This window comes from Mustela erminea, chromosome 13, assembly GCF_009829155.1.
Source record: "Mustela erminea isolate mMusErm1 chromosome 13, mMusErm1.Pri, whole genome shotgun sequence".
NCBI classification, from domain to species: domain Eukaryota; kingdom Metazoa; phylum Chordata; class Mammalia; order Carnivora; family Mustelidae; genus Mustela; species Mustela erminea.
The window spans coordinates 67270490-67294126 of record NC_045626.1 but is presented as its reverse complement, the minus strand read 5'-3'; the positions used below and the strand labels follow the sequence as shown (position 1 = coordinate 67294126).

The following is a 23637-nucleotide window of genomic DNA, read 5'->3' as shown; positions in this document are numbered from 1 at the left end:
CTTCAACAGGGAAAGAGGCACAGTCATGTAACTCATAAAGTGAGGCAAAACAGAGCATCCCAGGAAGACACAGACAGATGAGCTTTCAGAGCCGAACAGCACATAACCACTCAATCTGGAGAAGATGAAGAGGAATAAATACTGTGTTTACAAATGGACATGCTGCCCAGAGAATATTTCCACATCAGTTTCACCATCTTATTCCATAAAATGTCACCTTGTGTCACTACTGATGTATCCATAGCTGATATATTGATAGTAATCCTAGTCCCAGACCCAGTCTCTTCTCTTTGAGCCAGCTACATATGAATTTGGACCAGGTTCCACAGACTCCAACTGACAACACTCCCCACACCCTCCCTCCTCTTCTACTCTCTGTTCTCACATCCTCAGGCTTCAGTCTCCCCAACTGGCTCTTGTCTTAGTTCCATGTCCCATCAATATTTTAATTTTATTTTATTATTTTATTTCATTCCAAAGATTATTTATTTATTTATTTATTTAAAGGGAGGGAGACAGCGAGAGAAGGAACACATGCTGGGGGAGTGAGAGAGGGAGATGAAGGCTTCTTGCAGATTAGGGAGCCCGATGTGTAGACCATCCCAGATCTCTAGGATCATGACCCGAGATGAATATAGAGTTGGAATTTGAACCTACTGTGCCCCTATGGAGCCCCAAAGCCAGTCTCTTTAATATGAAAATAAAGTTATTACATTTACGGAAAAGGAGTGTTCACCTACCTTTAGGTATCTGTACATGGGATCTATTGTTCCTTACTCACTTCAGAACTAACTGTTGTCCCTACCCATGGGGAGTCATGGAGGAATCCACAGAGAAGGATCACATGCATATTTTAGGATATATCACTATTTTTTTATGCTCCACATTCTCATTCTTAGGAACTCTCTGAACAGTAATTCCACCACAGAAATATTTTTCTATGCTTCATAAAGTCCCATGCTGTAGTGTATTTTCATACAGGCACAAAACCATTAGCAGTATCTCATTCTCACTCCCTTGTAGTTACCTGGGGACACAGGGGGCAATGGGTCTGGCTGGGATGTGGGAGCAGAAAGGACGGACCTTCATGCTCCCCCATGCCCTGTGCTTCCATATACCCCAAAACCCCACAGTTGAAGACTTTGTGTCTTCAGAGATAAAATTTGACAGATTTCTTGTCACTCAACAAGACTTGGATGCCTGATTCAGTCAATTGTTAATAGGTTTGCTCTCACATGAGTCCTCCTGGCCTCCATAAACCCTTTTATGATAAAATTCTTGGATATATGTACCTCTAAATATATGTTCAGGACCCATAAGTTTTATAAAGATAATCACCATGGAGAAACAGCCTTCAGGGTGTTTCAAAGGCATAAAAGGGACAGGGGTCTCATTGCCTCATTTTTGTCACACACACACACACACACACACACACACACACACACACACAGAGTCCTCTCCCCTTATGAGTGAATAGTGTGTCTGGATTCCTCTGCAATTTCTAGGCTCTCTGTTCTTCCAGAAGTTTGGGTCACCCTGTGCTCCCCCACCATCTTCAGTGTCACAATCTCCAGAAGGCAATATCCTCTTCAACAGGAAACCTGGATACATCATGTGCAACTTGGGTCCTTTGGCAGGCAGGATGCATTCTGAAGAACTGCTCTTCTGGGATAAGGCTGATGCTCAGGAATCCCAGAGGGATCTTTGACCATAGGCACCCAGACTCTGACCATCTGTAGGCTCAAGTCAGTACTTGTGGGTGACCAGTATATTGATCCTGGGACAGAAGCGTCAGTACTACTCCTCTGGAGCTCAGGGAACATGGGGAACATGAGACAAACACTCCCAGTGCTCTTGAGCCTGGGCTTTCTATCTCTCAGTCACCCCAGTGACATCTTCAACCAGGTTGCACTCTGATGGAAATTCATCTGTCACAGCCCAGGGCCACAGTACCTGTCATCCCAGGGACACTGTCCCCCTTATCTCCACTTCTCTTCCACTCAGATTTAGGGTATTTGACAGAAAAACCTGGCTCCAGTTGTCCTTAGTAAGTAAAAATCATTCCTGTAGTCATGGCTGACAGAATGAATACTGTTTCGTCCTGAACAAGCTGGACACAGTTGCAGGGCCTGGAGCTGTGTCTACCCCAGAGAGTAGTCTGACCCCAAATCCCTCTATCCTGGGAGGTATGTCTGTGTTTGGTCATTTTGTCAGCAGGATGGTTCTGAGTTCATAGTAACATGGTCCTCAAAGGGTTTCACTGGGCACCACATTGGCCTTTCCTATATTGGAGAGCAGACACGTGGTATAAATAAGGGATTTTAGAAAAAGTGTATAAAATACTAATTCTCCTGAGAACATAAGACATTCCTGAACCACTGTTTTCCATCCATGAGTTTAACCGTCATTCCACCCATATTCTTTATGCAATAAGCACAGATCTGGGGAAAGAACACTACTGATTGTACCTGCATCTTTCCAATGACATTGCCACTGAGTTTAAATAAATTGTACTGAGTGGAATTATGTGCAAAATAACACACATTCATTTTGAATATGAGGTTGGCTTTGTGGTGACTCAAACATAAGCTCTGTCACTAGGTCCCAGTCAAAGCACCTGCAGTTGTAATCCCTTTCTTCCTAGAACTTTCAGCATATTTGCCCTTTGTGCTCTGAGATCAGTGCCATCCACAGCCTCACATGCCAGGGCTCCAGCAGACTAGTGTGTGAACTGTTATTTCAAGTAGGTGGGAAGTGTGACAGGTGACAAAGATGTTCAGTGTATAACCCTGTAAGAATACACGCATTAGACTCTACCCACAACCTGGAAAGAATCACTCCCTGGCTTCTCAGTGTTGTGGGAACCTCAGAGGATGGAGACCTTGGCAAAACAGGGAGGAGGCACATAGGAGGAAAGTCCCAGGCTCCTGCACAGAAAGGACCCTGTGTTCCTGGGGACCTGCCACTGCTCTGGACTGGATCCTGATCTAGAGAAGTTTGTGTAAAGGCAGAATTTCAATACTGACCTAAAAACAGAGAAGGAAACCATGGGAAAACTCACTCTGAACACTTGTAGTAGGGCATATAATATAATGGGTCCTGACTTAATGGGAGTTGACATAGGGACAGCAGGTCAAGCCCTAATGCAGGAACAGTGGGCAAAACAGATGGGGTGATGTGGAGATGTGTCTGATGGGCTCTGGTTACCTTGTCACAAAATGATGTGTCTGTCTCTGGACATCAGGGAGCAATTTGGTCCCATTTCTGAGGAGTCAATGGGGATCAGGGCTGGGACTTGCCACCTGGCACTGCCTGTGCCCTATGCTCAGGGCTCACAGCTCTATCATCCCCACCCTCCTGACATCACAGAGCTCCTCCCCTGCCCAGCCCCTTACATTCTGAAGCAATGAGGGACAAGACACTTTCCAGTGAGTGGTCAGGAGCTGGGGTCACATTTGAATGGATGTTCCCACCCTCTCTCTGAGGATGACGAGGGGAAGGGAGAGATCAGGGGAGGTCTACTCACTTATGGGATCATAGAAGACAAGATCACTGATGACCTCCACCATGGCGTGGTCCCCTCTCTTCCTTACCGTCCTTGCTCACTGAACAGGTATGTGGATGCATAGATAAGGGAAGGGGCCAGGGAGGATGTGTGAGGCCCTTTTTATCCTCTTGTCTGGAGGCCCCAACATCACCCTCTCCATGTCTCTCCTCTTTGCAGGGTCCTGGGCGCAGTCTGTGCTGACTCAGCCAATTTCTGTGTCCCAGGCCTTGGGCTAGAGGGTCTCAATCTCCTGCGCTGGAAGCAGCTCCAACATCTGGGATGGTTATGTTGTGAACTGGTACCAACAGCTCCCAGGAACAGCACCCAGGTCCATCATCTATGCTAATAGCATTCAACCCTCAGGGGTCCCCCAGCTATTCTCTGGCTCCAAGCCTGGCAGCTCAGCCACCCTGACCATCACTGGGGCCCAAGGTGAGGATGAGGCTGATTATTATTGCCAGTCCTATGACAATAGTATCAATGGTCAGACAGTGCTCCAGAACTGTGGGGAAGTGAGGGGAAAAAAAAAAAAGAGAGAGAGAGAAATACAAACCTGGTATTTCCCAGCAGTGGGTCTCCCTTAGTAGCTCCCACTCCTTGGACATGTCTGCTCTTTTCTTTATTTGGATTAAACTTTAGTCTGAGACTAATCTCAAGGAAGACTGACTACAAAATCATCCACATTCTTTTAAATTAAGCCCTTCCTGGGATGCCTGGGTGGCTTTCATTAAGCATCTGCCTTCAGCTGGGTCATGAACCAAGGGTCCTGGGATCAAGCCCCATATCAGGCCTCCTGGTTGGCAGGAGGTATGCTTTCCAACTCCCACTCTCCCTGCTGTCTCTCTCTTTGTCAAGTAAATTAATTAAATATTTTTTAAAAATTAGACCCATCCAGCCTAACATTGTTTTGTTTTTCTCCTACTGAGGATAAATTTCTGGCTACCCTGGAAACAGAATCTGTTGATGAGGAAAACAAAGGTGGGAGAAACCTGGCTTAAATTAAATCCCCTTACAGCTTGCCATCCACTGTTAGATACCTGACATATGCAGAATGTGTCCTTCCTCAAGGAACTCATAGCTGGCTTAGTGCCTTAATGTGTTTATGTTTTATTGAAGAGTAAAGTAGCCTTATCTTCATAACAGCTAGCCCCTGATGGTCCTGAATACCTTGCATCCAAATTCTTTGGAGACTTACACTATCTTTCACCCCCAATAACAAAAACATATTACTGGAGGAGGGTTAAAATGGCAAAGGAATAGGAGACCCTATTTTAACCAGTCCCCTTAATTAAGCTAAATATCTACCAGAGCACTTGGCACTCCCATGAAATCAGCCTGCAATGTAAGATTATACACTTCTGCATCTCTACAGGGGCAGAAGATCATCAGTGGAGAAGTACTGAGGAGTGGAAGTGCTCAGACTGGTATCAGAGGATAGAGAGAATGGGGAGGAAGCCCCCAAAAGCCTGCCATTGGAAAGTAATACCCCAATTTGAAATTTCACTGTGGTAGGGGACTAACATTAGCTTAGGGACTAGTTAACAGTGCTCAAAAATAACAAACGGACTTAAGGGGTAATTGCTGGGATTGAGTGGCTATAGGTGAGGATATAAGCCAATGGTCCTAGGGTGGCCACAGCTGGTGCCCACCTGCACATGAGAGAGGCAGCCTGGGCTGCAGTTGGCGGTCACTGAGTCCATGGCCATCTGCTGCCTCCACCACTGCCTGGGATGAGCACACCCAGTGTGGGCATGAGCTCTTGACAGGAGTCTCAAGAATGGCAGCTGTCTGGACAGGGCTCTCCTAGGCCAGTATAGGTCATGATTTTAGTGGCACAGAGGTACAGAAAAAAGCAGGGTGCTTGGGTGACGACTGAGACTATGGCTGGAGGCATGTACCACCTGTGGGAGATTGCGTTGTTCAACAGAGTTTGCAGAGGGGGGGGAGTCTGTGTGTTCTGGACCATTCAGAAGGAAGCAGGCTGTGGATTCTCTCTGAGGCAGAGGTCTGGGTGCCGACAGTTTCCTTTGCTCTGATCCTCAGAAAAGGCACAAAAAAGATGCCAAAGAACAAAACCTCCAAAGAACAAAAGACAGAAAAACTGGTTTCCACAGAATCTAGTCAACTGATGGGGCAGGGAAACTTGGCCAAAGCAAGACTGACTGAAAAGCAATGCTACAGGCCCCTCCCTCAAAAGACAAGCCAAAAGAATGAGAGGACAAAAACCACAGGGTCTCCAAAGGAGTGTAAAACCCCAACATTAGGAAAAACAATATATTGAAGTTCCGGTATTGCTGCCAAACCTGTATATTTTGTAGATAAAACTTCACTATTTCTCTTTCTCTCTTTATTTATTTATTTGTTTGTTTGTTTTTATTTTTATTTTAAATTTTTTAGATTTTATTTATTTATTTAACTGACAGAGACCACAAGTAGGCAGAGAAGTAGGCAGAGAAACAGGAGGAAGCAGGCTCCCCTCTGAGCAGAGAGCCTGATGTGGGGCTCGATCCCAGGACTCTGGGATCATGACCTGAGCTGAAGGCAGAGGCTTTAACCCACTGAACCACCCAGGATACCCACCTGTGCATATTTCTAAGTGAAATCTCTAAGTGAAAGAAGCCTATCTGAAGAGGCTAGAACATGACCAGTGGGACATGGTGGGGCAGGAGCCCTGGGCACCAGTTCCAGCTCAAGGAGGACATGCGTCTGGCACCCAGCCGATGGTTCTGGTGCTCCTTCTTCCTCACCTGAGAGCTCCTGTCTCTCTGCATCTTGCAGATTCTCTGGAGTCATCCTTGGGGCGAAGCCCTTCTGACTACTTCATTCTCTTTTCCTCAGCTGGAGCCTAGCCTTAGGTTGAGGGGGTGCTTGTATGTTCCCAGAAAGGAGCAGAATTGCACAGACACCCCTTACCCTGAGGATCAGAGAGACACATAGGAAGGGTTAATGGGTTCGTGCCTTGCTATAGGGTTTAATAAGAGACTGGGGTGTCTGCACCATATCTTGTGTTTCTTTGCTCTTCACCCTCCTTACTCACTGCACAGGAGACTTCCAAGTACTCCTTGGAAGCAAAACATCCCCAATGTTATTTCCATGGGGTCGAATAACTTATTCTCTACTATGAGGAAGACTTTCTTTAAATCCTGCTTATGGAGGAGAAGTAAGATGGCAGAGTAGTAGGAGACCCTATTTCAACCTGTCCCTTGAATTGAGGTGGATATCTGCCAGAGAACTCTGAACACCTATGAAATCAACTGGAGATAAGATAAGATAAGATAGGGAAGTTCTATTCTTAATTTCTTGAGGAATCTCCACACTGTTCTCCAAAGAGGCTGCACCAACTTGCATTCCCACCAACAGTGGAAGAGGGTTCCCCTTTGTCCACATTTCCTCCAACACATGTTGTTTCCTGTCTTGCTAATTTTGACCATTCTAACTGGTGTAAGGTGATATATCAATGTGGTTTTAATTTGAATATCCCTGAGGGCTAGTGATGAGGAACATTTTTTCATGTGTCTGATAGCCATTTGTATATCTTCATTGGAGAAGTGTCTGTTCATATCTTCTGCCCATTTTTTGATATGATTATCTGTTTTCTGTGTGTTGAGTTTGAGGAGTTCTTTAGAGATCCTGGATATAAACCTTTTGTCTGTACTGTAATTTTCAAATATCTTCTCCCATTCCGTGGGTTGCCTCTTTGTTTTCTTGACTGTTTCCTTTGCTGTGCAGAAGTTTTTGATTTTGATGAAGTCCCAAAAGATTATTTTCACTTTTGTTTCCTTTGCCTTTGGATACATATCTTGAAAGAAGTTGCTGTGGCTGATATTGAAGAGATTACTGCCTATGTTTTCCTCTAGGAGTCTGATGGATTCCTGTCTCACATTGAGGTCGTTTATCCATTTTGAGTTGATCTTTGTGTGCGGTGTAAGAGAATGGTCGAGTTTCATTCTTCTACATATAGCTGTACAGTTTTCCCAGCACCATTTATTAAAGAGACTGTCTTTTTTTCCACTGCATATTTTTTCCTGTTTTGTCGAAGATTATTTGACCATAGAGTTGAGGGTCCATATCTGGGCTCTCTACTCTGTTCCACTGGTCTATGTGTCTGTTTTTATGCCAGTACCATGCTGTCTTGGTGATCACAGCTTTGTAGTAAAGCTTGAAATCAGGTAACGTGATGCCCCCCATTTTGTTTTTGTTTTTCAACATTTCCTTAGCGATTCGGGGTCTCTTCTGATTCCATACAAATTTTAGGATTATTTGCTCCAGCTCTTGAAGAATACCGGTGGAATTTTGATCAGAATAACATTAAAAGTATAGATTGCTCTAGGCAGTATAGACATTATTACTCCAAAGATACAAATGTAGTGAAAAGAAGGGCCATCTGTACCCCAACGTTTATAGCAGCAATGGCCACTTGTCGCCAAACTGTGGAAAGAACCAAGATGCCCTTCAATTGACAAATGGATAAGGAAGATGTGGTCCATATACACTATGGAGTATTATGCCTCCATCAGAAAGGATGAATACTCAACTTTTGTAGCAACATGGACGGGACTGGAAAAGATGATGCTGAGTGAAATAAGTCAAGTAGAGAGAGTCAATTATCATATGGTTTCACTTATTTGTGGAGCATAACAAATAGCTTGGAGGACATGGGGAGATAGAGAGGAGAAGGGAGTTGGGGGAAATTGGAAGGGGAGGTGAACCATGAGAGACTATGGACTCTGAAAAACAATCTGAGGGTATTGAAGGCACAGGGGGCGTGGGAGGTTGGGGTACCAGGAGGTGGGTATTATAGAGGGCACGGGTTGCATAGAGCACTGGGTGTGGTGCAAAAATAATGAATCCTGTTATGCTGAAAATAAAAAAAAATAGAAAGATAAGATAAAATAAGAAGATATATCAGGATCTATACCAACAGTATATCTCTGAGGGCCAATTTCCAAATATAAAGCGGGGAACCATGATTCTGTGGACAGATATCAGAAGATAAGCACAAGGGGAAGAGAGCTGCCATAAGCACTGGTGCAGGGAAGGTGAAATAACACAAGAGCACCAAAGCGTCACACACTGAGGCCTGGGCACAGACTGAAATACTGGTAGCTATGGGAAAAGGACTTTGGGGCAGCCCCTTGGACTGAAACCTGGAGCTACAGGGCCATGCATGTGAACTGGGGGCAGCTGGCAGCTTTAGGAGCACAAAGGGCAGAGATGTGCCTGGAACTGGAAGAAAGGGCTGGAGTGCTGCTGTGGGACACCCATTCAAGGTCACTATTGTTTTTAGCAGCCCAGACAAAAAGGGAGTCAGTGTGACAGGGAGGGGGGCATTCTGGAGAACAGTCTGTGATCTCTGTTCTGTAACAGAAGTTTGGACATAGTTTCTTCTGCTCTGACTCATGCAAGGGACACAGAAGCCCACAAGGGAAAGCAACCAGAGGGGGAAAAAAGCCCCCCAAAGCCAGTTTTCACTAAGCCCACCCCCACCACAAGAGGCAAGGCAGTTCTGCCCAAAACTGGTTGCCTGAATAACATCCTGGCAGTCCGATCCCCCCAGAAGTCAGGCTGAAAGAACAAGAGGCCAAAAACAACATTAAAGTCCCTATACAATAGGTACATCTTGATTGCATTGTGGTCAACTGTTTGGATTCTGTACATTCCCTCAACAACCTCTCACCAGAATGACTAGGAGGAGGCACCTCTAACAGGAAAAATTCAGAGATCGTGACCCCTGCCACAGAACTAATGGATATGGACATAAGAAGATGTCAGAAATAGGATTCAGGGTAACAGTTATGCAGACAATAGCTAGGTTGGAGAAAACCATTAATGGTAACATAGATTCTCTAAGGGCAGAGGTTAGAGCTGGTCTGACAGAACTTAAAAATGTTTTCAATGAGATCCAATCTAATCTAGATAATCTCACAGCTAGAATAAATGAGGCAGATCAAATTAGTGATCTAGTGATCTAGAGGACAAACTGTTAGAAAAGAGTGATCAGGAGGCGGCCTGAAACAAACAACTCAGAACCCATGAAAACAGAAATAGAGAAATAAATAACACCATGAAACTTTCCAATGCTAGTATTATTGGGATCCCTGAAGAGAGGGGGAAGTCTAGAAGATATAGCTGAGCAAATCCTGGCTGAGAATTTACCTAATCTGGGGAATGAAACAAGTGTTCATATCCTAAAGGCAGAGAGGACACCCCCAAGATCAATGAGGGAAGAGAGACCACCATACACATGATAGTGAAACTTCTGAATCTAAAAAGCAGGGAAGATATCTTAAGAGAAGCTAGGTAGAAGAGACTCCTTAGGTAGAGGGAGGAACATCCGAATAATGTCAGACATGTCCACAGAAACTGGTTTCTGTGATCTCTGTTCAGAGAGATCCTCCTTACACCTTAAAGAACTGGAGAATCAACAATGAATTAAAATACCCCATGCACAAGAAGGGAAATAATTAAAATTAGAACAGATATCAATTAATTAGAAACAAGAGATACAGTAGAACACATTATTGAAAATAGAAGCTGCTTTTTTGAAAGAATTAATACAACCAATAAACTACTGGCCAGACTAATCCAAAAGAAAAGAGAGAGGACCCAGAATAACAAAATTATGAATGGAAGGCAAGAGATCATGACTAACACCAAGGAAATAGAAACAATCATCAGAAGTTATTATGAACAGCTATATGTCAATAAGTTAAGCAACCTAGAAGAAATGGATTCATTCCTGGAAACCTCTAAACTGCCAAGACTGAAACAGGAAGAAATTGACAACCAGAATAGACCAATAACTAGTAACAAGATTGAACCAATGATCAAAAACTTCCCCAAAATACAAGACTCCAGTACCTGTTGGATTCCTTGGCTAATTCTACCAAACATTCAAAGAAGAAATAATACCTATTCTCTTGAAGCTGATTAAAAAAAAAAAAAGAAAGAAAGAGAGAGCAAACTTCCAGACTCTTTCCATGAGGCCAGCAACACCTTCATCCCCAAAGCAGGCAATGATGCCATTAAAAAAAGATAATTTCAGAACAATATCATTGATGAACATGGATGCCACAATCCTCAGAAAGATCCTGGATAATAGGACACAACAGTTCATTAAAAAATTTATCCACCATGACCAGGTGGGATTTATCCCTGGGATGCAAAGGTGGTTCAACATTCACAAATCATTCAGTGTGATAGAATAAATTAATAAGAGAAGAGAGATGAACCATGCGGTCCTCTCAATTGATGTGGAAAAAACATGTGACAAAATGCAGTACCCTTAACTTATTAAAACTCTTCAGAGTATAGGGATAGAGGGAACATTCCTCAATTTCATAAAATTCATCTGTGAAAAACCAACAGTGAACAACATTCTCAAAGAGGTAAATCTGAGAGCCTTTATCTGAAGATCAGGAACATGACAAGGATGCCCACTCACACCAGTATTGTTCAATAAAGTACTATAATTCTTGACAACAAAAAGAAATAAAAAAAATTGGCAAAGAAGTCAAACTCTCTCTCTTTTCAGATGGCATGATACATTTTGTGGAAAGGCAAAACACTCCACCCCCAAATTACTAGAATTCATACAACAATTCAGTAATGTGGCAGGATACAAAATCAACACACAGAAATTAGTTGCTTTCTTACACAGTAACAATGAAAATGTAGAACGAGAAATTAGAGATCCAATTCCATTTACAGTAGCACCAAAAAACATAAAATACCTTGGAATAAACCTAACCAAAGAGGTAAAGGATTTATACTCGGGGAACCACGGAACATTCATGAAAGAAATTGAAGAAGACACATGAAGATGGAAAAATATTCCATGCTATGGATCAGAAGAAAAAAAAAACATTGTTAAAATGTCTATGCTGCCCAGAGCAATCTATACTTTCAACACCATCCTGATCAAAATATCATTGATGTTTTTCAAACTGCTGTAACAAACAATCCTAAAATATGTATGGAACCAGAAAAGTACCCGAATCCCTAAGGAAATGTTGAAAAAAGGAAAACAACGCAGGGGCCATCATGTTGCCTGATTTCAAGCTTTATTACAAAGCTGTGATCCCAAAGACAGCATGTTAATGGCACAAAAACAGACAAATAGACAAATGAAAAAGAGTAGAGATCCCAGTATGGACCCTCAACTCAATGGTTAAATAATCTTCAGCAAAGAAGGAAAAATTATGCAATGGAAATAAGATAATGTCTTCAATCAATGGTGCTGGTAACATTGGACAGCAATGTATAGAAGAATGAAAGTTTACCATTCTCTATACACCATATACAAAGATAAACTAAATGGATGAAATACCTCATAGTGAGACAGGAATCCATCAAATTCCTATAAGAGAACATGGGACATAGACTCTTTTGCATCAGCCACAGAAACTTCTGTCAAGACATGTCTCCAAAGGCAAAGGAAACAAAAGCATAAATGAGCTTTTGGGACTTCAACTAGATAAAACTTTTCTGTACAGCAAAAGTGACAATCAACAAGACAAAGAGGAAACCCATGGAATGGGAGAAGATATTTGCAAGATATTTGCAAATGATACTACAGACAAAGGGCTGATATCCATGATCTATAAAGAGCTTCTCAAACTCAATACCCAAAAAACAAATAACTCAAAAATGGGCAGAATACATGAGCAGACACTTATCCAAAGAAGACATACAAATGGCTAACACACATATGAAAAAGTGTTCATCATCATTAGCCATCAGGGAAATTCAAATCTAAACCCCATGGAGATACCACATTACACCAGTTAGAATGGCTAGAATTAACAAGACAAGAAACAACAAATGTTGGAGAGATTGTTGAGAAAGGGGAACCCTCTTACACTGTTGGTGGGGATGCAAGTTGGTGAACTACATTGGAAAACAGTGTAGAGATGAATGAAAAATAGAGCTACCCTATGACCCAGCAATTGCACTGCTTGGTATTTACCCCATAGATAGATATGTAGTGAAAAGAAGGGCCATATGCACCACAATGTTCATAGCAGGATTGTCCACAGTAGCCAAACTGTGGAAAGAGCTGAGATTCCCTTCAACAGATGAATCGATACAGAATATGTGGTCCATATATGCAATGGAATATTACTCAGCCATCAGAAAGGATGAATACCCAACTTTTGCATCAATATGGATGGCACTGAAGGAGATCATGCTGAGCAAAATAAGTCAAGCAGAGAAAATAAATTATCATATGTTTTCACTTACTTGTGGAACATCAGGAGTAGCATGGAGAACATTAGTAGAAGGAAGGGAAAAATGAAGAGTGGGAAATTGGAGTGGGAGACAAACCATGAAAGACTACAGACACCAGGAAACAAACTGAGAGTTTTAGAGGGGAGAGGGTGAAGGATGTGTTGGCCAGATGATGGGTATTAAAGAGGGCACATATTAAATGGAGCACAGGGTGTTATATGTGAACAATGAATCTTGGAACATTGCATTGAAAACTAATGATGAACTGTATGATGACTAACATAGTCATTTATTTATTTATTTATTTTTATTTATTATTATTATTATTTTTTTTAAAGTTTAAAAGCAGGGAAGTTTTAATATTTTATCATCTATGATGACCATTTATTGTTTTTTTTTTTTAATTTTTTTAAATTTTTTATTTCCAGCATAACAGTATTCATTATTTTTGCACCACACCCCGTGCTCCATGCAATCCGTGCCCTCTATAATACCCACCACCTGGTACCCCAACCTCCCACCCCCCGTCCCTTCAAAACCCTCAGATTGTTTTTCAGAGTCCATAGTCTCTCATGGTTCACCTTCCCTTCCAATAAAAGAATAATAAAACAAATCCTGCTATGCCACTCAGCTAATGGAGTCCTGATGAAACATAATTGACAGACTGATGTCACTTCAGAAGAATAGGACATCCAAGTCAGAAATTTGTTAACAAGTCTGTTTTCAAATGAGTCCTCACTTCCTAAAGTACCTCATCTCCTGGGGTAAGGTCTTTTTTTTTTCCTGGGTAAGGTCTTTGAGACAATTTTTCTTTAAATCCATAATCAACTTCATGGAGAACCATCCCTTCAGAGAAGACAAAAGAGGTACAGGAGGGTCATTGATCCATTTTCACTTTTTGATCAGTACATTTCTTTCTGGGACCTCAGCCACTGTGTTGCTCTCATTGAGCTCAAGGTCTATATGGGATGTGAGATAAAAATCCCCTGTGCTCTCAGAGCTTGGTTGTCACTCTCTCAGTCACCCTAGTGACACTCTAGGCAGACTGGACTTCTGTAGACTTTCTCTTGCAATTCAAAAAACACAGGATCTATGACCTCAGGGACATGGTCCTCTTTATCGGCACCTCTCTATCACTCACATGAGATCTTTGACAGAAACTTTGGGGTCCAGGTGGCTTTGCTAGTAGAAATTCATTCTTCTGCTCATGGGTGGATGAATGTGTACTTGCTCTATCCTGAACATGCTGGACATATGTGGGTGAGACTACAGGTGTGCCCACCCCAGATCTGAGTGTGAACCTTGCTTGCTTCATCCTGGAAGCTCTGTCTGTGTTATGAGAATTCCATCCCCAGAGGGCTCTAAAGTTCATAGAAACAGGTCCCTCCTGGGGGGGTGGGTCATAGGCACCACTTCAGGTTTTCTCACCTGCATGACTATGCCCACGATACATTCTTATGGAAAAAAAAAATAGCACAAAAGCTTTCAGAAAATGGTTATAGATGTCTATTCAAATGAACACCAAAGTCATTCTTGTTCTTTGTTCTGCACTGATGTATTTAATCAAAATTTCTACCTATATTCTCCCTGCAATGGGCACAGATCTGGGAACAATGTGCTAGTGGTTCCACCTGCATCTTCACACTGACATTGTCATCGAGTTTGAATCAGTATTATTGAGAAGATTTTCTTGAAAAGAACATTCATTCATTTTAATTGCACAGTTGGCCAAGTGGTGACCAATTCATAAACTCTTCCCCTGGATTCTTGTCAGAACATCTACAGCTATCACACCTTCCCTGCTAGAACTTCCAGAATATTTGTCCTTTGTGCCCTGAGGTCAGGGCCACACACAGCTTCACATGGCAGGGCCCAGCAGACTAGGGTCTGTGTTGGGAGGACAGATCCTAGAAGGAAATCACTGCCCCAGTGTGTGGATAACTGTTGTTTCAAACAGGTAGAAACAGTGACAGGTGACACAGATGTTCAGTGTGTAACCTTCCAGGAATGCACACAAGAGATTCTACCACATTTGGCAGAATTGTGCTCCCTGGTTCTTCAGTACTTCAGGAAACTCAGAAAAGGGGAGTGCTGGAAACTGGGGAGGGTGTTTATCATAAAAGTGGAAATTCACAGCATCCTGCACAGGACAGGCCATGGGTACAAGGGAACCTCTCACTACTCTGGGTTTGACACTGATGTAAGAGGAGAGACTGAGACACCACCTAGTCCTGAATGACCCATGAGCATCCAAGGGGGCTATGGACAGATTCACACTGAGGAATTGGAGTGAAGCATAGAATCTATGTTTCAGTAATGGGAGGTCATGTGTTGGGACACATGTCCTTTTCTTAAAGTAGGAGGAGAGTGGATGAAGTGTGGAGGCAGGATCTGTGTCCGATGGGCACTGCCCACCATGTCACACAATGATGTGGCTCTTTCTGGAAAATAAATGGTGTTTGCGGCTTATTTCTGAGGGGTGAGTAGAGAGGGGTGATCAGAGCTGGGAGCTACTACCTGGTATGGCCTGTGTACTCTGTTTTAGGCTCACAGCTGTGACATGCCCAAATCTGGCTCCACACAGCCCCTCCCCTACCCAGTTCCTTGGTATCCTCAAGCAGAGGGACCTCACCCAGAGTCAGTGAGGGGTCAGAGAGCAGGGGTCTTATTTGCATGGATAATTCCTCCTTCTCTCAGAGCATAAAGAGGGGAAGGGACATGTTAGGGGAGGTCTGCTCAGCTGTGGGACAATAGAAGGCAGGATCAGTGATGACCTCCACCATGGCCTAGTTACATCTGCTCCTCAGCCTCCTCACTGACTGCATAGGTGACTAGGTGCAAGGTCAGGGTAGGGGGCCTTGGGAGGACACTTGGGCCCTGCTTCCTCCTTTTGTCTCTAGACCCCAGTGTCACTCTCTCTGTGTCTCTCCCCCTTGCAGGGCCCTGGGTCCAGTCTGTGCGACTCAGCTCCCTCCATGTCTGGGGCCCTGGGGCAGACAGTCACCGTCTCCTGTACTGGAAGCAGAACCAACATTGGTATTGGTACTTATATGTTCTGATACCAACAACTCCCAGGAACAGCTCTCAGAGCCATCATCTATGAAAACAGCAGAAGACCCTCAGGGGTCCCAGATTGATTCTCTGGCTCCAAGTCTTGCAGCTTAGCCTCCCTGACCATCACTATGCTCCAGGCTGAGGATGAAGCTGAGTTTTACCTCTTAACATGGGACAACAGCCTTAGTGTTGATACACTGCTCCAGTCCTCTGGGGAAGTAAGACAAAAACTCATTTACTCAACTGTGAAGATGGGAACACACACGAGCAGTTCCTGCTCAGCTTAGCCTCTGATTCTGCTTATTCTTTTGCTGATGTCCTGGGCCCAGGTACATTCAGGGGCATGACCAGGGAGTGAGGGTCTCCTGTCCCTTCTGTCCTAGAGTCACTCAGAGCCCATTCCTAGGCAAAGAGTCTTCATGAGAACAGAAATGTCTTGTTTCATCAGCTGGAGGTATTTTACTTCTAGGTTGTATCATAGTATTTTTATTCCTTCTGATTTTAAAACAAATCAAATATTTTATTTTGTTTCTGAACATATCACAGAACCTCAGCACTACCCATGTGGTGCTTGAAGATTATCGCAGTCATGTTGCACCTGAAATTATTCTCTACTTGGTTATAAATGGTGCTGCTCTCTAGTTTTGTCTTATTTCTAGATTTTTTGAGAAATAGATAATCACTTAGAGTTAAAAAAGTATTTTAAAATCTTCAAATTTCTGTTCATAGAAAAAAAAAACATACATGTGAATGTTTTTAGAGTTTAATTCATAATCACAAAAAACTGAAAGTGACCAGAAATCTGTCCATAGAGATTTATTCCAGGTTTATATCTAATCACCCAAACATGGAACTGACCAAGATGCCACCAAATAGGCAGCACATTTATTTTTTAAAGGTTTTATTTATTTATTTGAGAGAGAGAAAGAGAATGACTGTGGAGGGGGAGGGCAGAGGGAGAAACAGACTCCCTACTGGGCAGGGAGCCTGATGTGGGACTCAAGTCCAGGACCCTGGGATCATGATAGAGCCAAAGGCAGATTCTTAACTGACTGAGCCACCCATGTGTCCCATAGGCAGCATATTTATAAAAAGGGATATACTGCATAGTATGGTTTACCTTATATTGAATATTTGATGAAGCAAAACTCACGAGAGTGAAAAAATCTACAGTTTCTAGCAGGATAAGAGAGACAAAAGTAGAACATATGAAGAAGGAAAAAATGTTTTTGAGTAACAGAATGATTCTCTATATGATGTTGTAATGGCACTGAAATTACACAATGACACTATCAGAGTTCAATGAACACTGTGCAGCCACATGACAGAACCTAACATGGGTAGAAAAACTAATTTAGGAGATTTGGAGCACAGGATGGAATGCGGACAGTGGCAAACCCACGTACCTGCTGAACAAATGTAACCACAGCTCAGTGCTGGGCTCGGGGGAAAGCCACTAAGCTCTATGACTGTGAACATGAGCAGAGCCTGTCCGTGGAAAGTCAGAGGAGATTGCATGTGAGGACTGTGCTGTAGTAGATAAGATTGGTTCCTATGGGGAACAGGTGGATTATTTTGAGGGGACTGCACTGTGTCCTGGAATTAAACAATCAAGTCAATGGATGGGCACCAGTGGAATGAGATTTCTCATGGTAGGAATGGAAATTCACAGGTATAACCAAGTGAGGAGGTGTGAATGAAGCATGTGGTCATGGGTTAACACTGGAGAGGGCAGCTTGGAATCATGTGTAGATTGATGGAGACAGATAATTGCGTGGGGTATCAGTCACCATTGTGTGCATGTCCCTATGTTAGTCGACTCTCGTATAGGAATTCTTGGTCTGTCAGTGGAGGGGAAGTACAATCAGTGATATCCCACAGCCCTGAGATGCATTGCCCCAAATATTGCTTCCTAATCTCATTCTCCTGGGATGAGACACAGGCTTCTTTGGATGAATCTTAATACCTAGGTCAGGAATTAGAAGGTAAGAGCATAGAGCACCTTGTAATGTCAGAAAGTGAAATTCCTTCAAAGCAAACACAAAAACATTTGTGCACACACTAATAATCCAGCACACACACACAATGACATGGTGTGAAATAGAGCTCATGAGCTAACTTAAAAAGCTCCCATTGGGCAAAACTGGAAAGATTTGAGCAGCCAAATAAATGTAACAGTATATTCTTATAATTCAAATTCTAAAATAGCTCTTCTTGGTCCACATTGTTAACAGTTTGAACAAATGGATAAGTGGAAGAAGAAGAGACACATTCTAGTACAGAGATTTCAATTATCAGGTGTAAACACTTTGCCCAGAGGATGTCAGGCTTAATTCCCACTCAGGAATTGTGCACAAAGTCACCAAAAGAAAAAAATGTATCATAGTGAGATGAAGTGTAAGGAGACATCACAGCTAAATACCACAAAGAATCATGAACTGGATCTTAGAACAGTAAAAGGACATGAAGTAAAAACTAAGAAAACCATCAAATGCTGGGCCCTGTGCACTGGGGTTATGAGATATTCCAGGAGACTCTCATAATACAGCAACATCAACATTAGTCTTACTGTAAGGATGTACACTTTTTACCTATCGTGAGCCAAAAGTGAACTCTGGGAAACATTAGGCATTGACCTTGAAGCCAGCCCAAACCAATGCTTATTCATTCATTCATTCATTCATTCATTCATTCATTTATCAGTTATTAATTGAAATGTAATCTCTGTCAACACTTAACACTGCAATGTTTTGAAATATTTTCTGAATTGTCCTATTTGGAATATGTACTGAGTGGTTATATCCCTACAGAATTCCCTGTCTATTCCTTTCCCAGAAACAGTCCCTGCAATTTTTTCAAAGAAGCTACACTGTCCCCTCCTCAGTCACACCTGACCTCATGAACTCTTGGGACATTCATCTTTGTCTAGAATGTCCTGTAACTATATATGCACATATTTGCATGTCCCATGGACCAAGGCTCCTCCTAGACTGAGAACTTACAGGGAACCTGCACAAGCATTGGAAACATAGTACAGGTGTCCCCAACTGTTGAAAGTTCTCTTTACACCACTTAGCTTTTATGAAACATTTACACTAAGGCATGCTTTGGCTACTAACAGAAATATGAAGAAAAAATTGAATTTCACAAAAAAATAAGTGCCAACATACCACCCAGCATAAGTTTTGCAGGGAACCTCTACAGAGACTGCACAACTCATACAATGTGAGGGGCACTTTCCAGGTCCTTCCCTGAGAATCACACACAGCAGCTCGGCAAGAGGCCACCAGAGCTCTGAACTGTGCATGCCATCACATGTGCTTTATCTACACTTACATTGTACATCTGATGGCAAGTGTGTCCTTAGGTATTAGACAAGCCTAAGAAAGGTTACCTTTTGAGTCTGAAAACATGTGAAAGATGTGAATATAAATTAATGTTAATTGTTTCTTTGCCTTATGCCATCGTGGCTTACTAAAGTTACTAAGAAATGGACCATGAATGTGTGTATCCACAGGGATGTGATGAGCTGCGGAAACAAGCTGGGCTGTCAGGGCTTTGGAACACAGTGACTGCTGTGCTTCATGACCAGCAAGGGGTACTGTAGGACTTCCCTGTTGTCCCTACAAGCGGTTCATTGAGGACCCTTCACTAAAGGGAGTCTGGGCCTGGGCCCTGGGCCCTGAGCCTCCTCCTGGGGTCTCAGCAGCTATGTCCCCTCTGGCCTGGAAGAGTCCCCTGATCTGCCAGGGGTGTGTGGACTCAGCAGGTGCTTCCTCCCAGGGCTTTTCCCAAGGCTAAAGACAACTTCTATCCTCCTCAGTGTGTGGTGTGAACTGAACTCCAGCTCCAGGGCTGAGAGGGGTTGGACAGCCATTGGTTGGAGTCCATTTGCATGGACAGCCCCTCCTGTGGCATAAGGTAGAGGAGCCCAGCCCACTGTGGGGACCAGTGTCTGTGTCACCATGGTCTGGATTCCTGTCCTCCTTACGGTCCCCTCCTATTATACAGGTACAGACAGGTGTCAGGGAAACAGGCAGCACTCAAAGACACTTTTTCCTATTGTCATAACGTTGATCAGTTTCTCCCTGTTTCTTCCCACATTAATCACACTGTCTGTGTTTGCAAGTTCCCTGTCCCAGCCTATACTGATCCAGCCACCCTCCATCTCCGCATCTCTGGGAGCAACAGCCAGACTCACCTGCAACTTCAGCAGTGACTTCAGTGTTGGCAGCTACCAAACATCCTTGTACCAGCAGAAGCCAAGGAGCCCTCCTCAGCATCTTCTGAGGTTCTACTCATACTTAAATAAGCACCAGAACTTCAGGGTCCCCAGCTGCTTCTCTGGATCCAAAGATACTTCAGCCAATGCAGGGCTTCTGCTCATATCTGGGCTGCAGCCTTAAGACAAGGCTGATGATTACTGTGCTAAAGGTCATGGCAGTGGGAGCAGATACACTTATCCATAGTGTCTTAGACAATGAGGAAATGAGACAAAAATCCCTGGGCCCACAGGCCTTGTCTCTGAGTCTATTTTATGGAGAAGTTCTTTGGAGGCTCCTGTGGGGAAAAGTCTTCTGTGGGGAGACCTGTCCTTGAGAAGGAAGGAGTGATACCCAGATTATGCTGTTGTCTGAGACAAAGCAGGTATCTCAGGAGCACATAGGGCTGAGGGATGGAGGCCAAAAGCACATGTCCCAGGGTCTTAGGTAAATTTAAAAAAATATATATATATATATATGCATTGACTTTAAGTATAAAGGGGTTTGGCCACCAGCACCATGATCAAACTAACAACATTTCCATCACCTGCAGAGAAGCCCCAGACCCACCAGTAGTCAGACCAGTGTTCCCCTGCACTCAGACTCTGTGGCTCCCAAGTCCCTCCTGTCTGTAGTGAGCTCCTACTGTGCACATTTCGCAGTGACCAAATCACGAAACATTTGTAAATGCTCAAATCACTGCATGAGGAGTGTGTGCATTGTTGTGGGGGCATCACCACCATCTGTAAATATACAGATCGCTTCATGTGTGTCCATGTCAGGCTTGTGTGGTGGCCATACTAATATATATGTAAGGCCCTAATTTTAATGCATAGGATGTTGAAATGAACATAATTTATTTTTCCATATTGGTCTATCAAATATTTAAGGATTTCAAATTTTTATTTTCCAATGTCTATTATTCTCTTGTTACCTTTTATTCTGTACATTTGTGCATGATCCCTTTCTGTTTAATGACTTAGCCAGTGTTTGTTTTATTACAAAACTTCTAAGACCACCTTCCCTATCCTCATGATGTTTGAGTTTTTTCGAGGGGATGGGACAGTAAATGGTGGGGGTTCTGTGCAGGAGAAGCAGGTGCTCAGGTTATTAGTCCTATGTGGACATGACCTTGAGCAGACTTGCTGGCATCCTGGACAGCTGCTTCCAATGTGGTCAGGAAATTAATCCCTTTCAGTGGTCAATAAATCTCAAGGAAATTTGGGTAATTCTACTATGGACCAAGGGACTTAGGTCAGCAAACATGGAGTGCATAACCTTGAAACAAGCTCACACTTAAGACAAGCAGGAATGCAGTTACAGTGAGCAGGAACTTCCTGTCATGTGTGCAATCTGTACATTAAAGGAAATCATATTTCCTGAAGACTATGAAAGCACATCTCAAAATATGGTGAACAACTCATTTTCATTCAATAAGAATATGAACTATATGGGTGCCTGGGTGGCTCAGTGGGTTAAAGTCTCTGCCTTCGGCTCAGGTCATGATCCCAGGGTCCTGGGATAGAGGCCCGCATTGGGCTGTCTGCACAGCGGGGAGCCTGCTTCCCTTCCTCTCTCTCTGCCTGCCTCTCTGCTTACTTGTGATCTCTGTCTGTCAAATAAATAAATTAAATATTAAAAAGAGATGTTTTAGAATATGAACTATAAATATGTCAACAGGTAATAGGTGATCTCATGCAACTCATCTTCTAACTTCTGTTTTCGAGTTTGAAGTCTGAATGGAAGAGACCTTCTAACTTCAAGAAAACTGAGGAAAGCTTGACCATATATTGCAGAAAAAGAAAGACACACGCCTGCATTTCAGTGAGGGATGTGAGAAATGAAGGATCACAGAATGGCTCTAATAGTGACAAACTAGAGGCTGGGGTCTCAAACTTTCACAGGGAAGCAGTCAGCATGGCCACGTGCACCTGCAACTATAGTCAGCTAAGGATTCAAGTGGAGAAACCACATGGCAAATTTGATGGGTGTGTTGGTTTGGGAGGTGAGTGGGAATAACCCTGGTAGAGTCAGAAAGAATGGATTATGATGATGATAATGATGATCCAATATTTTAAGTAAGTGAGAAAGAACAGGGAGTATATAGAAATGAAATAATCAGCAGGGAAAAAGGAGAGAGAAGAATGCACTTTATTTCATGTTCACCAATATCCTCGTGACCATCCTCACTTGAATAGGAGGAGGTGTTATCTCTCCCACCCTGACTCCTGATTTGTCACCTTGTCACCAAAGCAGAAGCAGAAAGAAATCAATTGTGATAATAGTTAAATAATTCAAACAACAGATGACTGGGGGGATCCCTCACCCTCTCAGGTAGGTATGATTCCCTTCCACTTGCTCTTTTTTCATTATTATTAACTCTGAGAAACAAACAGGGTTTTGGAGGGGAGAGGAGTGGGAGGTTGGGTGAGCCTGGTAGTGGGTATTATGGAGGGCACGTACTGCATGGAGCACTGTGTGTGGTGCACAAACAATGAATTCTGGAACACTGAAAATAAATTAAAAAATAAAAATTTTAAAAAAGGAAGTAAATACAGAAATTTTATTAGACTTCTTACATCTCAACCATCCACTTCATAGTCAGACTTTTCTGATGTACTTAATGAAGAAAGAAAGCGAATTACTAAAAATGAGTTGGTTGGCAACTAGCATACAATTTTACCTTTCGATAATAGAAACTACAACGTAGTTCCTATTAGAAATAATGCTTTCCACGGATTGCATGGAGCACGGGGTGTGGTGCAAAAATAATGAATACTGTTATGCTGGAAATAAAAAAAAAAAGAAATAATGCTTTCTATTAGAAATAATGTTTTCTAAGATTCATGACTGTAATTCAAAATATATTTAATTATGTAAAAATAAAATACAACAACAACAACAACAACACACCTTATAATGTATTCTTTGCCCCAGGGATACAGGTTTGTGAGTCATCAGCCTTACACATTTCACAGCACTCGCCATATCACATACCCTCCCAATGTCCATAACTCAGCCACCCTAACCTTACCCACCAACCCTCCAACAGCACTCGTTTGTTTCATGAGATTAAGAGTCTTATGATTTGCCTCCCTCCTGATCCCATCTTGTTTCATTTATTTCCTCCCTAACCCTCAAGAACCCACTGCCTCTCAAATCCCTCATATCAGAGAGATCATACAATAATTTATTTCTCTGATTGACTTATTTTGCTTAGCATAATACACTCTAGTTCCATCCACATTGTTGCAAATGGCAAGATTTCTTTTCTTTTGATGGCTGCATAGTATTCCATTGTATATAATATATTACATCTTCTTAATCCATTCATCTGTTTATGGACATCTAGGTTCTTTCCATAGTTTGGATATTGTGGACATTGTTGATATAAACATTTGGGTGCATGTGGCCCTTCAGATAACTATTTGTATCATTAGGGTAAATACCCAGTAGTGTGATTGCTTTGTCTTGTTTTGAGGAACTTCCAAACTGTTTTCCAGAGTGGCTGCACCAGCTTGCATTCCCGCCAACAGTATAGGA

The 23637-nt window shown here is 42.8% G+C and overlaps 1 pseudogene; it reads left to right on the top strand.

Moving 5' to 3' along the window:
* Positions 1-3447: 3447 nt before the first annotated feature.
* On the top strand, positions 3448-20865 carry LOC116571380 (annotated as a pseudogene).
* The last annotated feature ends 2772 nt before the right edge of the window (positions 20866-23637 follow it).